This window comes from Entelurus aequoreus, linkage group LG21 (assembly GCF_033978785.1).
Source record: "Entelurus aequoreus isolate RoL-2023_Sb linkage group LG21, RoL_Eaeq_v1.1, whole genome shotgun sequence".
NCBI lineage: Eukaryota > Metazoa > Chordata > Actinopteri > Syngnathiformes > Syngnathidae > Entelurus > Entelurus aequoreus.
This window is the reverse complement of record NC_084751.1, coordinates 44253128-44268858: the sequence shown is the minus strand read 5'-3', so window position 1 is coordinate 44268858 and position 15731 is coordinate 44253128. Positions and strand designations below refer to the sequence as shown.

Genomic DNA, 15731 nt, shown 5'->3' with positions numbered 1-15731 from the left:
CATATCACATATAATGTAAAATAATGCAGCAGAACCACATAAAATGATGTGGCGGACAACTTTCAATCATATGGCGGGCCAGATTTGGCCTCAGGGGCCTTGAGTTTGACACCTGTGTACTATAGACCCACTATGGACTGGACTCTCACTATTGTGTTAGATCCACTATGGACTGGACTCTCACACTATTATGTTAGATCCACTATGGACTGGACTCTCACTATTATGTTAGATCCACTATGGACTGGACTCTCACACTATTATGTTAGATCCACTATGGACTGGACTCTCACTATTATGTTAGATCCACTATGGACTGGACTCTCACTATTATGTTAGATCCACTATGGACTGGACTTTCACACTATTATGTTAGTTCCACTATGGACTGGACTTTCACACTATTATGTTAGATCCACTATGGACTGGACTATCACTATTATGTTAGATCCACTATGGACTGGGCTTTCACACTATTATGTTAGATCCACTATTGACTGGACTCTCACACTATTATGTTAGATCCACTATGGACTGGACTCTCACACTATTATGTTAGATCCACTATGGACTGGACTTTCACAATATTATGTTAGATCCACTATGGACTGGACTTTCACAATATTATGTTAGATCTACTATGGACTGGACTTTCACACTATTATGTTAGATCCACTATGGACTGGACTCTCACTATTATGTTAGATCCACTATGGACTGGACTTTCACAATATTATGTTAGATCCACTATGGACTGGACTTTCACAATATTATGTTAGATCTACTATGGACTGGACTTTCACAATATTATGTTAGATCCACTATGGACTGGACTTTCACAATATTATGTTAGATCTACTATGGACTGGACTTTCAAACTATTATGTTAGATCCACTATGGACTGGACTTTCACAATATTATGTTAGATCTACTATGGACTGGACTTTCAAACTATTATGTTAGATCCACTATGGACTGGGCTATCACAATATCATGTTAGATCCACTATTGACTGGACTCTCACACTATTATGTTAGATCCACAATGGACTGGACTCTCACACTATTATGTTAGATCCACTATGGACTGGACTCTCACACTATTATGTTTGATCCACTATGGACTGGACTCTCACTATTATGTTAGATCCACTATGGACTGGACTTTCACAATATTATGTTAGATCCACTATGGACTGGACTCTCACTATTATGTTAGATCCACTATGGACTGGACTTTCACACTATTATGTTAGATCCACTATGGACTGGACTTTCACAATATAATGTTAGATCCACTATTGACTGGACTCTCACACTATTATGTTAGATCCACAATGGACTGGACTCTCACACTATTATGTTAGATCCACTATGGACTGGACTCTCACACTATTATGTTTGATCCACTATGGACTGGACTCTCACTATTATGTTAGATCCACTATGGACTGGACTTTCACAATATTATGTTAGATCCACTATGGACTGGACTCTCACACTATTATGTTTGATCCACTATGGACTGGACTCTCACTATTATGTTAGATCCACTATGGACTGGACTTTCACAATAATATGTTAGATCCACTATGGACTGGACTCTCACACTATTATATTAGATCCACTATGGACTGGACTCTCACTATTATGTTAGATCCACTATGGACTGGACTTTCACAATATTATGTTAGATCCACTATGGACTGGACTCTCACACTATTATGTTAGATCCACTATGGACTGGACTTTCACAATATTATGTTAGATCCACTATGGACTGGACTTTCACTATTATGTTAGATCCACTATGGACTGGAATTTCACAATATTATGTTAGATCCACTATGGACTGGACTTTCACTATTATGTTAGATCCACTATGGACTGGACTTTCACAATATTATGCTAGACCCACTCGACGTCCACTGCATCCGGTCTCCCCTAGAGGGAGGGGGTCACCCACATCTGCGGTCCTCTCCAAGGTTTCTCATAGTCATTCACATTGACATCCCACTGGGTTCTGAGTTTTTCCCCTCCCTCATGTGGGCTCTGAACCGAGGATGTCGTTGTGGCTTGTGCAGCCCTTTGAGACACGTGTGATTTAGGGCTATATAAATAAACATCGATTGATTGATTGATAGGTTTGCGTGTATTAAACCCAGGGCTCTGTAACAATTATAGCATTTAATAACGAGTAATTGCAGTTTGTCCATAGGAATCGTCCAAATGTATGCCTTGTCAAGTTACAATTCTGGAACCTTTAGCATCAATGTCTTGTAAGATGTATATTTGGTCCAAATGAACAACAATTGTTCATTTTTATTTAATCATTAAAGACGTATTTTGCAGAGTAATGGAAGGATGCATGCGTGCATGGATGGATGTACAGCTTGATAGATGTGCTAAAGAGGTGCAGATGGATGGATGTATCCTGGCAGCCAAAAGCACTTCCCCTCCTGGCCACCTGGCCTTTGCATTTTCCAGTGGACACATGGTGTTCATCCTCGGAGAGTCGATTTCATTAAAATCATAGACCGGATTATGTCTTCCAAAACAGACTGACCGTGTCCAATCATTCTGCAGCGCCTTTGAATGGAGAATATTCACCTTATGTCTGGACTGGTGGGTCCGCACGGTTTACACACACACACACACACACACACACGCACATCGGGCCTCCTGGGGACCGGTACACGGGGCCTGACAGGGAACTCAGGGGGGAAGAAAAAGAAAGAGGAATGTCTTTTAAATGACATCCCCATTGAGAGCGGGAGCAGGGCGATGGTACTTTGCAAAACTGCTAACAATGAGCGCAGTAGAAATCCTTTATCCTACAGAGGCCCCGGCAGCATGCTCTCTATTACCATAGTCATTTAAATACAGTAATCTCATTTTCTGCCTCAGCCGAGGGGGCATGCTAAATTTTTCAAGGGAAGGGAGGAGGGAGACGTGGCGTCCAAGCCATACAGAATTAGTGACCTGTCTGAGTGTGTGTGTGTGTGTGTGTGTGTGTGTGTGTGTGTGTGTGTGTGTGTGTGTGTGTGTGTGTGTGTGTGTGTGTGTGTGTGTGTGTGTGTGTGTGTGTGTGTGTGTGTGTGTGTGTGTGTGTGTGTGTGTGTGTGTGTGCAGCGAATTGCACAAAACACTATTAAAACTATATATAGAAATAATATCCCTAATAATATAATGTTTCTGTTTGTGACGTCTATTACCATATTTTACGGGATATAGAGCGTGCCTGTATTCAAGCCGCGCCCCCCCAAATTTAAAAATAAATAAATGTGTGACCAGTGCTGGCAAAATGAGTCACAATGAGGACATTTTAAAAACTGAGTTATTGTTATTTACACATTCTCCATCTAAAGACCTTCAAAATGATATATGGTTTGTTGGAATCGGACAGAAAATGACCGAGTTACGGTACATCCGATTGAAGTCGACCAAGTTTGAGGGTCCGTTTTGAGAAAAAACCAGCTTAAAGTTTACTGTTCCAGAACAGAATGTTCCAAAACAAAACTCCATAGCAACCATACCTTACAAGTCCTTGTAGCAACACCAAAATTGGTACAATTAAAGTCAAATCCCATGTCTAAAGGATAAATATATATTCAACTCTATTGAAAACGGTTATGTACAAAAATTTCAACACAGTTTTTTTGTTCACTGGTCAGTTTGTCAGCTGGTCAGTTGTCCGTAATATTCCTGACCAGCAGCACTAAGAAGATTCGCCGACTGCAGGGAATTTAGCGCACTTGCAACCGCCTGTGTACCCTCTCCACCTTCTAAATCCATTACGGAATGTAAAACAGTCTAACTTATCCACAAAAATAATAATTAAATGTTCGAAAATCACCTTTTTTCACCAAATATTCCGCTCGAATTACTGTGTGTTGTTTTTCCATCAGGGCGCTGCCATGATACCACAATGCACCGCGCGGGGTGATTCAACCAATGAGGGTACGCCTCACAGCGACCGCTTAACATTAAGCCGGATTTGTTTACGTCGGGACAGGTTTAAAAACTCGAATTCTATTGGTTCAGAATGGCGTCATCGGGAATTCCATGCTCATTTTTAGAAAGTAGGTAAACTTGGCGTCACGATGATAGCAAATATGGCTAGGGGGATTCCCCCTTATTGCCGCGAGTGAGCGTTGAAAACACTTGATTTTCTCAAGGAATTTTAACACAAAGGACTAATTTCTGAAGACATACCTCGTACAAAACCTTCAAATAAAGGTGATTTAAGATGTTTTCTTGCTATTTCGATGATTGGGATCGCTAGATTGTGGCTTTATGGACTCATTTTTGTGAAAATCTCAATTTCAACCAAGATACATTTTTTTCACTTATTTGCCTGTAGCTCAAAATTAGCCTGTGCGTATTCCGACTCATTTTGCCAGCACCGGTCTAATATGTTAACATATATTAGCTGCAGATATACATTTTTCAAATGTTTATTTACTGTTCTGTTCTTTAATTTAGTGCACATGTGTCAAACTCAAGGCCCGGGGGCCAGATCTGGCCCGCGACATCATTTTATCCGGCCCGCAAAACACCTGGAAATGATATGTGTCAATAAAGTACTTAATATTTTCTCACTAAATTTAATTGATTTTTTTCATTTTGAGAGAAAAAAAAATATATGTACTGCTTGAAATTGCATACCTTTTAAACTTTAATAGCATCCAATATTGCAACAAATATTACAGTATATTATCATACTTTCCTAACATGTTTTTGTCTAAATAAAAATGCCTAACTTTACAGCAAACTACCGTATTTTTCGGACTATAAGTCGCAGTTTTTTTTAATAGTTTGGCCGGGGGTGCGACTTATACTCAGGAGCGACTTATTGTGTGAAATTATTAACACTTTACCGTAAAATATCAAATAATATTATTTAGCTCATTCACGTAAGAGACTAGACGTATAAGATTTCATGGGATTTAGTGATTAGGAGTGACAGATTGTTTGGTAAACGTATAGCATGTTCTATATGTTATAGTTATTGGAATGACTCTTACCATAATATGTTGCGTTAACATACCAGGCACGTTCTCAGTTGGTTATTTATGCCTCATATAACGTACACTTATTCAGCCTGTTGTTCACTATTCTTTATTTATTTTAAATTGCCTTTCAAATGTCTATTCTTGGTGTTGGCTTTTATCAAATACATTTCCCCCAAAAATGCGACTTATGCTCCAGTGCGACTTATATATGTTTTTTTCCTTCTTTATTATGCATTTTCGGCAGGTGCGACTTATACTCCGGAGCGACTTATACTCCGAAAAATACGGTACTTAGTTTAGGTTATGTTAGTTTATTAGTACCCGAAGGTAAACTTGTTTTGCAGCCAGAAAGACCAGGACATCCATTTACACATACAGAGAAAGTAACATCTTAGACAGGCCTGGGCAATTATTTTGACTCGGGGGGTCCAAATTAAGAGAAAAAAATGTGTCCGGGGGCCGGTATATCTATTTTTAGAACCGCTAATACCAAACCTCACAATAATGTCTGATTGAATGCTAAAAACGGAATGGAATTAATTTTTTTTTACTGAACTAGACACCCAGAATGTACATGAAAATAAAGAATGTGGGATTTACAATATTAACTATGAACGATAAAACACTGAATATTGACAACATATGACCGTCACACCCCCTCTCCCTCCACATATTTTACAATCAAGCGAAACGAAACAAAAATGCAACCAACGCAGCGAAATATGTACGCGAAGGGTAAAAAAACCCACCTACAATCTGATATATCTGATGTATCACTAAGCTTTAGAGGCCTACTGAAATGATTTTTTTTTATTTAAGCGGGAATAGCAGATCCATTCTATGTGTCATACTTGATCATTTCGCGATATTGCCATATTTTTGCTGAAAGGATTTAGTAGAGAAAATCGACGATAAAGTTCGCAACTTTTGCTCGCTGATAAAAAAAGCCTTGCCTGTACCGGAAGTAGCGTGATGTCACAGGAGCTAGTATTCCTCACAATTCCCCGTTGTTTACAATGGAGCGAGAGAGATTCGGACCGAGAAAGTGATGATTACCCCATTAATTTGAGCGAGGATGAAAGATTCGTAGATGAGGAACGTTACAGTGAATGACTTGAGAGGCAGCGATGGACGTATCTTTTTTCGCTCTGACCGTAACTTAGGTACAAGCTGGCTCATTGGATTCCACACTCTCTCCTTTTTCTATTGTAGATCACAGATTTGTATTTTAAACCACCTGGGATACTATATCCTCTTGAAAATGAGAGTCGAGAACGCGAAATGGACATTCAGTGCCTTTTATCTCCACGACAATACATCGGCGAAATGCTTTAGCTACGAGCTAATGTGATAGCATCTTGCTTTAACTGCATATAGAAACAAAAGAAATAAACCCCTGACTGGAAGTATAGATATAAAATCAACAATACTATTAAACCGTGGACATGTAAATACACGGTTAATGCTTTCCAGGCTGGCGAAGGTTAACAATGCTGTGCTAACGACGCCATTGAAGCTAACTTAGCAACCGGATTGCACAGAGCTATGCTAAAAACATTAGCTCTCCACCTACGTCAGCCAGCCCTCATTTGCTCATCAACACCCGTGCTCACCTGCGTTCCAGCGATCGGCAGAAGGACGAAGGACTTCACCCGATGCGTTTGGCGGCCCGGAGACGTAGGAAGTCAAGGTAAGGTCGGCAGCTAGCGCGGCTAGCGCTCCAACAAAGTCCTCCTGGTTGTGTTGCTGTAGTCCGCTGCTAATACACCGATCCCACCTACAACTGTCTTCTTTGCAGCCTTCATTGTTCATTAAAAAAATTGCAAAAGATGTCCAGAATACTGTGGAATTATGAAATGAAAACAGAGCTTTTTGTATAGGATTCTACGGGGTACCATAACTTCCCGTTACTCGGACTTCGTCACGCGCATACGTCATCATACCGCGATGTTTCAGCCGGATATTTCCCGGGAAGTTTTAAATGTCACTTTATAAGTTAACCCGGCCGTATTGGCATGTGTTGCAATGTTAAGATTTCATCATTGATATATAAACTATCAGACTGCGTGGTCGGTAGTAGTGGCTTTCAGTAGGCCTTTAGGACTTTGTTGTAAAAATGTCCTTCCGTGTCTGGAAACACTCTGTGGAAACGCTCCCCACCCACACTGCTTGGTGCCTGGTCTGAGCTGCTGGGACTTAGATTACCATAGTAACTAATTAGATGACCATAGTAACTAATTAGATGACCATAGTAACTCGTATATCATGCAAAAGCGCAGATTCCAACCATTGCAATACTTTGTATAGTTCAAGACTTACGGTCGTTAGAAAACATGACTGCACATCATAATGGCAGCTACACTTTCCATCTTAAACATCTACAAAAAATTATTTGGGAATGTCCGGCATTTGACATCCCTGTTGTAGAGTGGTGGCTGGAGACAACTGAGACTCACTGCCAAGACTGTGGTGTTTATTTCAAACCCTGCCAATAGAGATGAATCAAAAACCAATTAAATGAGTGGGACAAACAGCTATCGAGGTGTACATGGCAAAGTAAAAGGCCAAGGGGTTCGTCTTAAAACTTTACAGCTGACCAAACAGAAGGGATTATGGGGTTTTACCTAACCTCAGACATGATTTTGCAGCGCAGGTGAGAGCGGTGATGTGCTGGTGCAACCTGTCATATGTTGTTGCTCAATGGAAAAATATTGAAGAAAAAAATGCCCTCCCTTCCCATACAAGCAATCTTGGTGGATAACAACCTACAAGCCCTCATAATGTATTTTCCAGACTATAAGGCGCACTTAGAGTCCTTTTTTTCCCTCAAAACTCGACAGTGCGCCTTATAACCCGGTGCGCCTAATGTACGGAATGATTCGGGTTGTGCTTACCGACCTCGAAGCTATTTTATTTGGTAAATGGTAAATGGGTTATACTTGTATAGCGCTTTTCTACCTTCAAGGTACTCAAAGCACTTTGACACTATTTCCACATTCACACACACAATCACACACTGATGCAAGGCCCTAACCACCACTCATCAGGAGCAAGGGTGAAGTGTCTTGCTCAAGGACACAACAGATGTGATGAGGTTGGTAGAAGGTGGGGCTCGAACCAGGAACCCTCAGGTTGCTGGCACGGCCACTCTTCCAACCACGCCACGCCGTCCCCCATGGTGTAACGATAAGTGTGACCAGTAGATGGCAGTTGAACATAAGAGATACATGCATACTGCACTATGATGGCAATATGACTCAAGTAAACTACACCAACATTTTTTTGTTTACGACTCTGGTAAGCTATGAAGCCACACCGCTTGATGTGCTTCAACGTGCAAGTATTATAATGGTGTGTGTGTTCTTGTATTTCTACCCTTCTTGAGACATCAACAAGGAAAAGTAGCTTCCATATGAGGAGGTGTGAACAAGTGAGGACATAAATCATGGTCCCAATACAGAAAACCATTGCATCTAATAGAGAATGTGGTGAAATCCATCAAAATGAGGGTGGTTCCAAAAAGGAGGGATTTTTCAAATGGACTGTGTGTCGGTTTTAAAAGCGCTCCCCCTCTGGTCAACATATGAAATAACAAGTGTGTGTAAGAAATTGAAATGCGCTCCCTTTGGCCAAAATGTATTTAAAAAAATAAAATACAAATATGTATATAGAGACATACTGCAATAACTTCAAGTAAATAATGAAGATTAAAAACCAATTACAAAAAAATGTACTAAAAGCAGTCTTTTTCTCACGTGTCGACTTTTTTCTTATAAAGTTAGGAACAATTTGTCATATTCTTTATGTTTCTGTAATATTGCAATTTTTCTCGTAAAATTATTACTTTTTTTACGTAAGATTATTACTTTTTAATGCAAAATGGTGACCTTTGTCATATAAAATTCTGACTTTTATCACAATATTGCCAAATTTTTTGTTATTGTAAAATAGTGACATTTTTGAGTAAAATCATTACTTTTGTCATAATTTTGCAGAGTAAAACTCTGATTCTTATTATAATATTGCCCAAATTTTAACGTTTTCTTATGAAATTGTGACTTTTGTCGGGTAAAATTACGACTCTTTTCATAAAATTGCCAAGATTTTAAGCTTTTCTTGTAAAATTGCGACTGTTATTGAGTAAAATTCCAACTTTTATCAACATAATGCACAAATGTTCAGTTTTTCTCTTAAAATTTTGACTTGCGTTGAGTAAAATTACGACTTGTATTATAATATTGCCAAAATTCCAAGTTTTTCTTGTGGAATTGTGACCTTTTTCCAACTCATTTTTCACAGCAAGCTCTTTTATATTTGCATAGTATGTATATATTATTAATGTTGTAAATACACATCTTTATATATCTGCAAAGGGTGGTCCTAAAGAGGTAGGCATTTTTCGCAGGTCTCAAGAAGGTAAGAAATACATGAATGTGTGTGTGTGTGTGTGTGTGTGTGTGTGTGTGTGTGTGTGTGTGTGTGTGTGTGTGTGTGTGTGTGTGTGTGTGTGTGTGTTCTTGTATTTCTATCCTTCTTGAAACATCAACAAGGAAAAGTGCCTTCCATATGAGGACTGTGTGTCGGTTTTAAAAAGTGCTCCCCCTTTGGTCAACATATGAAATAAGTGTGTGTAAAAAAATTGAAATGCGCCCCCTTTGGCCAAAATTTAAGTTAAAAAATCAAATAAATATGTACCGTATTTGCATAGTATGTATATATAATTATTGTTGTAAATATTTTTTTTAATATATATCTAGAAAGGGTGGTCCTAAAGAGGTAGGCATTTTTCTCAGGTCTCAAGAAGGTAGGAAATACACAAATGTGTGTGTGTGTGTGTGTTTTTGTATTTCTATCCTTCTTGAGACATCAACAAGGAAAAGTGCCTTCCATATGAGGACTGTGTGTCGGTTTTAAAAAGTGCTCCCCCTTTGGTCAACATATGAAACAACAAGTGTGTGTAAAGATTTGAAGTGCACCCCCTCTGGTCAACATATAAATGATAAATAAATAAATGGGTTATACTTGTATAGCGCTTTTCTACCTTCAAGGTACTCAAAGCGCTTCGACACTATTTCCACATTCACCCATTCACACACTGATGGCGGGAGCTGCCATGCAAGGCGCTAACCAGCAGCCATCAGGAGCAAGGGTGAAGTGTCTTGCCCAAGGACACAACGGACATGACTAGGATGGTAGAAGGTGGGGATTGAACCCCAGTAACCAGCAACCCTCCGATTGCTGGCACGGCCACTCTACCAACTTCGCAACGCCGTCCCCCATATGAAATAAGTGTGTGTAAAAAATTGAAATGCGCCCCCTTTGGCCAAAATTTAATTAAAAAAATCAAATAAATATGTACCGTATTTGCATAGTATGTATATATAATTAATGTTGTGAATATTTTTTTTTATATATATCTAGAAAGGGTGGTCCTAAAGAGGTAGGCATTTTTCTCAGGTCTCAAGAAGGTAAGAAATACACGAATGTGTGTGTGTGTGTGTGTGTGTGTGTGTGTGTGTGTGTGTGTGTGTGTGTGTGTGTGTGTGTGTGTGTGTGTGTGTGTGTGTGTGTGTGTGTTTTCTTGTATTTCTATCCTTCTTGAGACATCAACAAGGAAAAGTGCCTTCCATATGAGGACTGTGTGTCTGTTTTAAAAAGTGCTCCCCCTTTGGTCAACATATGAAACAACAAGTGTGTGTAAAAATTTGAAGTGCACCCCCTCTGGTCAACATATGAAATAACAAGAGTGTGTAAGAAATTGAAATGCGCCCCCTTTGGCCAAAATTGAATGAAAAAAAATCAAATAAATATGTACCGTATTTGCATAGTATGTATATATAATTAATGTTGTAAATATTTTTTATATATATATCTAGAAAGGGTGGTCCTAAAGAGGTAGGCATTTTTCTCAGGTCTCAAGAAGGTAGGAAATACACGAATATGTGTGTGTGTGTGCATGTGTGTGTGTGTGTGTGTGTGTGTGTGTTCTTGTATTTCTATCCTTCTTGAGACATCAACAAGGAAAAGTGCCTTCCATATGAGGACTGTGTGCCGGTTTTAAAAAGTGCTCCCCCTTTGGTCAACATATGAAACAACAAGTGTGTGTAAGAAATTGAAATGCACCCCCTTTGGCCAAAATTGAATTTAAAAAAATCAAATAAATATGTACCGTATTTTCTGGACCATAAAGCGGATTATAGGGCGCATCAAAAAATTCCAAAAAAAAAAAATGAACTAAAAGCTTACCTTGTTTATATTTGCATAGTATGTATATATAATTAATGTTGTAAATATATTTTTTATATATATCTAGAAAGGGTGGTCCTAAAGACGTAGGCATTTTCCGGAGGTACCAAGAAGGTGAGAAATACAAGAATATGTGTGTGTGTGATGGGCGCCGTACGTAACTCCAGCTGCTTTCGGGTATCATTTCAGATCACACACAACAAAAGAGGAGCGAGGGAGAAAAAGCTGTTTCCAGCCAAGCTGTTCTCATTCTTCTTCGCTTCCGGTCCAGTGGAAGAGTTGATGAAGTTTAAATGAAGCAGAATCAGGAGATCAAGCGTACACGGGAGCTGGTGTGGATGCTATCCACCGGGGAGAGAACCAGGGAGGGGACAAGTGACCTGGATGAAATTGAGAGAAAGAAAAACCCGCGGAGGAGGAAAAAGGAGCAGGAGGCGAGAAAGGAGGGTGAGCAGAATGAGATGAAGTATCTCCTAAATGTGATAATCTCCAATCACCTCTAACATCAATTCGGTGGAGGCCCGGGTTAATGAGCTCGCAGCCCGATCAAGCGTTATGCGCCGACACCCCCGCCATGCCTCCCTTTCTTCGCCTCGCGCTCGCTCTCATCATCGTTGTTGTTCTTTTGATTTAATCCCTCTTACTTCAGCTGATTTGAGCAGGAGGGGAGGGGGGGAAAGCCTATTACCCAAGCTCCTCTGCTCTGAACTATCTAAATGCTAACGACGTGAGCCGGCGAGCCCGGGGAGGCGGGCGAGGAAAATGATGATGCGGAAGACGCAGGAAGGGGAAATGGAATGGATGGGAGGATGTCATGCAGCAGAGTTTGGTTATTTTTGAAAGCGTCTCGCACTGGGGTTTTTTTTTTTTCCGTGGTCGTGGATGCCAAAGCACCCGGTCGTGGCGCTTTATTTCCACCTGGGCAGCTTGATCTATTTATCGATTAAAGCCCGAACGGGGCGTGTCGGCTCGCCGCGCAGAATTAGGTGTTGTAGGCTCGATTCGCTTTGACTAGTCTACTTGCTCGGAAAAGCTGCGGGTCACCTTGGAGGTCGTAGGACGCAGCTGACGGACATGAGGACTGAAATAGGAAAAGTTTCGATGTGTACTAAAGCGCGTGCACACTCGGTAGTGCACGCAAAGCTGATCGACTGCGCTCGTGCGAAGAGAATTCCCAGCAGGCACAAGACATTGATACAACGTTGGTTATACATACCGAATTTTTCAGACTACAAGGCGCATTTAAAGGCCTACTGAAAGCCACTACTAGCGACCACGCAGTCTGATAGTTTATATATCAATGATGAAATCTTAACATTGCAACCCATGCCAATACGGCCGGGTTAACTTATAAAGTGACATTTTAAAATTCCCGCCACACTTCCGGTTGAAAAACTCCTTTGGATATGACTTATGCGCGTGACGTCACAAAATCCACGGAAGTGGTTGGACCCCATCGGACCCGATATAAAAACCTCTTGTTTTCTTCGACAAAATTCCACAGTATTCTGGACATCTGTGTTGGTGAATCTTTTGCAATTTGTTTAATGAACAATGGAGGCTGCAAAGAAGAACGTTGTAGGTGGGATCGATCGGTGTATTAGCGGCTAAGTACAATACTTACAGCAACACAACAAGGACTACTTAGCAGACGCCTAGCCGATGCTAGCCGCCAAACCCACGGATGAAGTCCTTCGTCGCGCCGTCGATCGCTGGAACGCAGGTGAGCACGGCTGTTGATGGGAAGATGAGGGCTGGCTGGCGTAGGTGGAGCGCTAATGTTTTTAGCATAGTTCTGTGAGGTCCGGTTGCTAAGTTGCTAAATTAGCCTTAGCGTCGTTAGCAACAGCATTGTTAAGCCTTACCAGGCTGAGAATTTTTAACCGTGTAGTTACATGTACATGGTTTAATAGTATTGTTGATCTTCTGTCTATCCTTCCAGTCAGGGGTTTATTTATTTTGTTTCTATCTGCATTTGAGACAGATGCTATCACGTTACCTCATGCTACAGAGGTTCGTCGATGATGGGTGTCCTTCGTCGCGCCGTCGATCGCTGGAACCTTGAGATGAATGAGAACCGTCATAGGTAAAGTTCCACAATGCTCACATTTCTCAACCGCTTCAAACCGTTCCACCATTAACACATTCCACTCATTCTGGACATTAATGCTATTTATCATTTTCCAAATATTCCCCACTTTTCCCGGAAATCCCAAATTACCAGGAAATTCCTATTGAAATGAACGGGACCTTTTTCCAAGTTCCACAATTCCCAAGTTTCTTGACGATTCAATCGGTTCTAACACCAACCCGCTCATGAATTCTGTTACATGGCGCCAGCTTGGAAGTGTGCTAGCTGATCCCCTGTTAGTATGCTAATGTTAGAATGCTAAGAATTTATGCTAGCATTTGAGCTAATTTTATACTTTTTAACTTAATTGTCATGGAACACATTTTTATTGATTTCGTTGCTTGATGCAATTTTAAAAGTATGCTAATTGTTCCCCTGTTACCATGCTATTGTGAGCATGCTAACATTTAAGGCTCGCAATTTGGCTAGTTTTGTACTTTTTAACCTAATACAATCATTGGTACTTTAACTTTAACTTTAACTTCAACATCAATGTTGTTACTTGCCGCCATCTTAGAAGTATGTTAGCTCTTTCACTGCTACCATTAGCATAAAATGTTAGCATGCTAGCATTTTAGCTAATTTTGTACATTTCCACCTAATAACAACATATTTCGTTACTTGGCGCCATATCATAAGTATGCTAGCTATTCCTTTGTTAGCATGCTAACTTTTGTGTAGTGTACACTACCGTTCAAAAGTTTGGGGTCACATTGAAATGTCCTTATTTTTGAAGGAAAAGCACTGTACTTTTCAATGAAGAGAACTTTAAACTAGTCTTAACTTTAAAGAAATACACTCTATACATTGCTAATGTGGTAAATGACTATTCTAGCTGCAAATGTCTGGTTTTTGGTGCAATATCTACATAGGTGTATAGAGGCCCATTTCCAGCAACTATCACTCCCGTGTTCTAATGGTACAATGTGTTTGCTCATTGGCTCAGAAGGCTAATTGATGATTAGAAAACCCTTGTGCAATCATGTTCACACATCTGAAAACACTTTAGCTCGTTACAGATGCTACAAAACTGACCTTCCTTTGAGCAGATTGAGTTTCTGGAGCATCACATTTGTGGGGTCAATTAAACGCTCAAAATGGCCAGAAAAAGAGAAGTTTTATCTGAAACTCGACAGTCTATTCTTGTTCTTTGAAATGAAGACTATTCCACAAAATTGTTTGGGTGACCCCAAACTTTTGAACGGTAGTGTATATAGATGAATAGATAATAGAACTGAGATAGGCTCCCGCATCCCCGCAACCCTGAGAGGGACGAGCGGTAGAAAAATGGATGGATGGATGGATTATAGAACTGAAAATGTTTCATAGCAAGTCACTAAAGCTTTTTATGACGCTCATCTTATGCTAGCTAGCCATGTCTTAAAGCACCTCTTCCTGAGGGCGTTTCAGTGTTATAACTTCACCTTTATCGTCTGTTTAGTACAGTAGCATCGCTAACCCAACAAGGGACTTCTCCCTGTAGCTACACCCACTCGGCTGATGACTTGATGCAATTCATTACTAAGAGATTTGAACTCATTAGAAAGGAGATTAAAGATAACGTGTCCCAGCTCCGACTGGGTTCCATTAACGCATGTAAGACGGATATTGTTCTCCAAAATAATCTCTCTCTTTTTGAAGAAATAACATTAGAGGAACTTCTGTGACTCGTAAATGGGACAAAACAAACATGTTTACTTCATCTGTGCTAAATATAATTAACGTATCACTTTCCTCTGGTACTGTTCCTTCCCGGTAAGGTCTATTCAGGTGTACTGGAGAGGAGGCTACGCCGGATAGTCCAACCTCGGATTCAGGAGGAACAGTGTGGTTTTCGTCCTGGTCGTGGAACTGTGGACCAGCTCTATACTCTCGGCAGGGTCCTTGAGGGTGCATGGGAGTTTGCCCAACCAGTCTACATGTGCTTTGTGGACTTGGAGAAGGCATTCGACCGGGGAGTCCTGTGGAGAGTGCTCAGAGAGTATGGGGTAACGGACTGTCTGATTGTGGCGGTCCGCTCCCTGTACGATCAGTGTCAGAGCTAAGTCCGCATTGCCGGCAGTAAATCGGACATGTTTCCAGTGAGGGTTGGACTCCGCAAGGCGGCCCTTTGTCACCCATTCTGTTCATAACTTTTATGGACATAATTTCTAGGCGCAGTCAGGGCGTTGAGGGGATCCGGTTTGGTGGCTGCAGGATTAGGTCTCTGCTTTTTGCAGATGATGTGGTCCTGATGGCTTCATCTGGCCAAGATCTTCAGCTCTCACTGGATCGGTTCACAGCCGAGTGTGAAGCGACTGGGATGAGAATCAGCACCTCCAAGTCCGAGTCCATGGTTC

The 15731-nt window shown here is 40.7% G+C and overlaps 1 long non-coding RNA gene across 1 annotated transcript in view; it reads left to right on the top strand.

The window, feature by feature from the left end:
* LOC133638764 (uncharacterized) overlaps window positions 1–13336 on the top strand; it is a 29773-nt gene extending 16437 nt beyond the window's left edge. The window contains exons 3-5 of the long non-coding RNA XR_009823682.1: window positions 11329–11375; window positions 11451–11708; window positions 13246–13336. This is a non-coding gene — a long non-coding RNA (uncharacterized LOC133638764). The remainder of the gene's footprint in view (window positions 1–11328; window positions 11376–11450; window positions 11709–13245) is intronic.
* Window positions 13337–15731: the final 2395 nt, after the last annotated feature.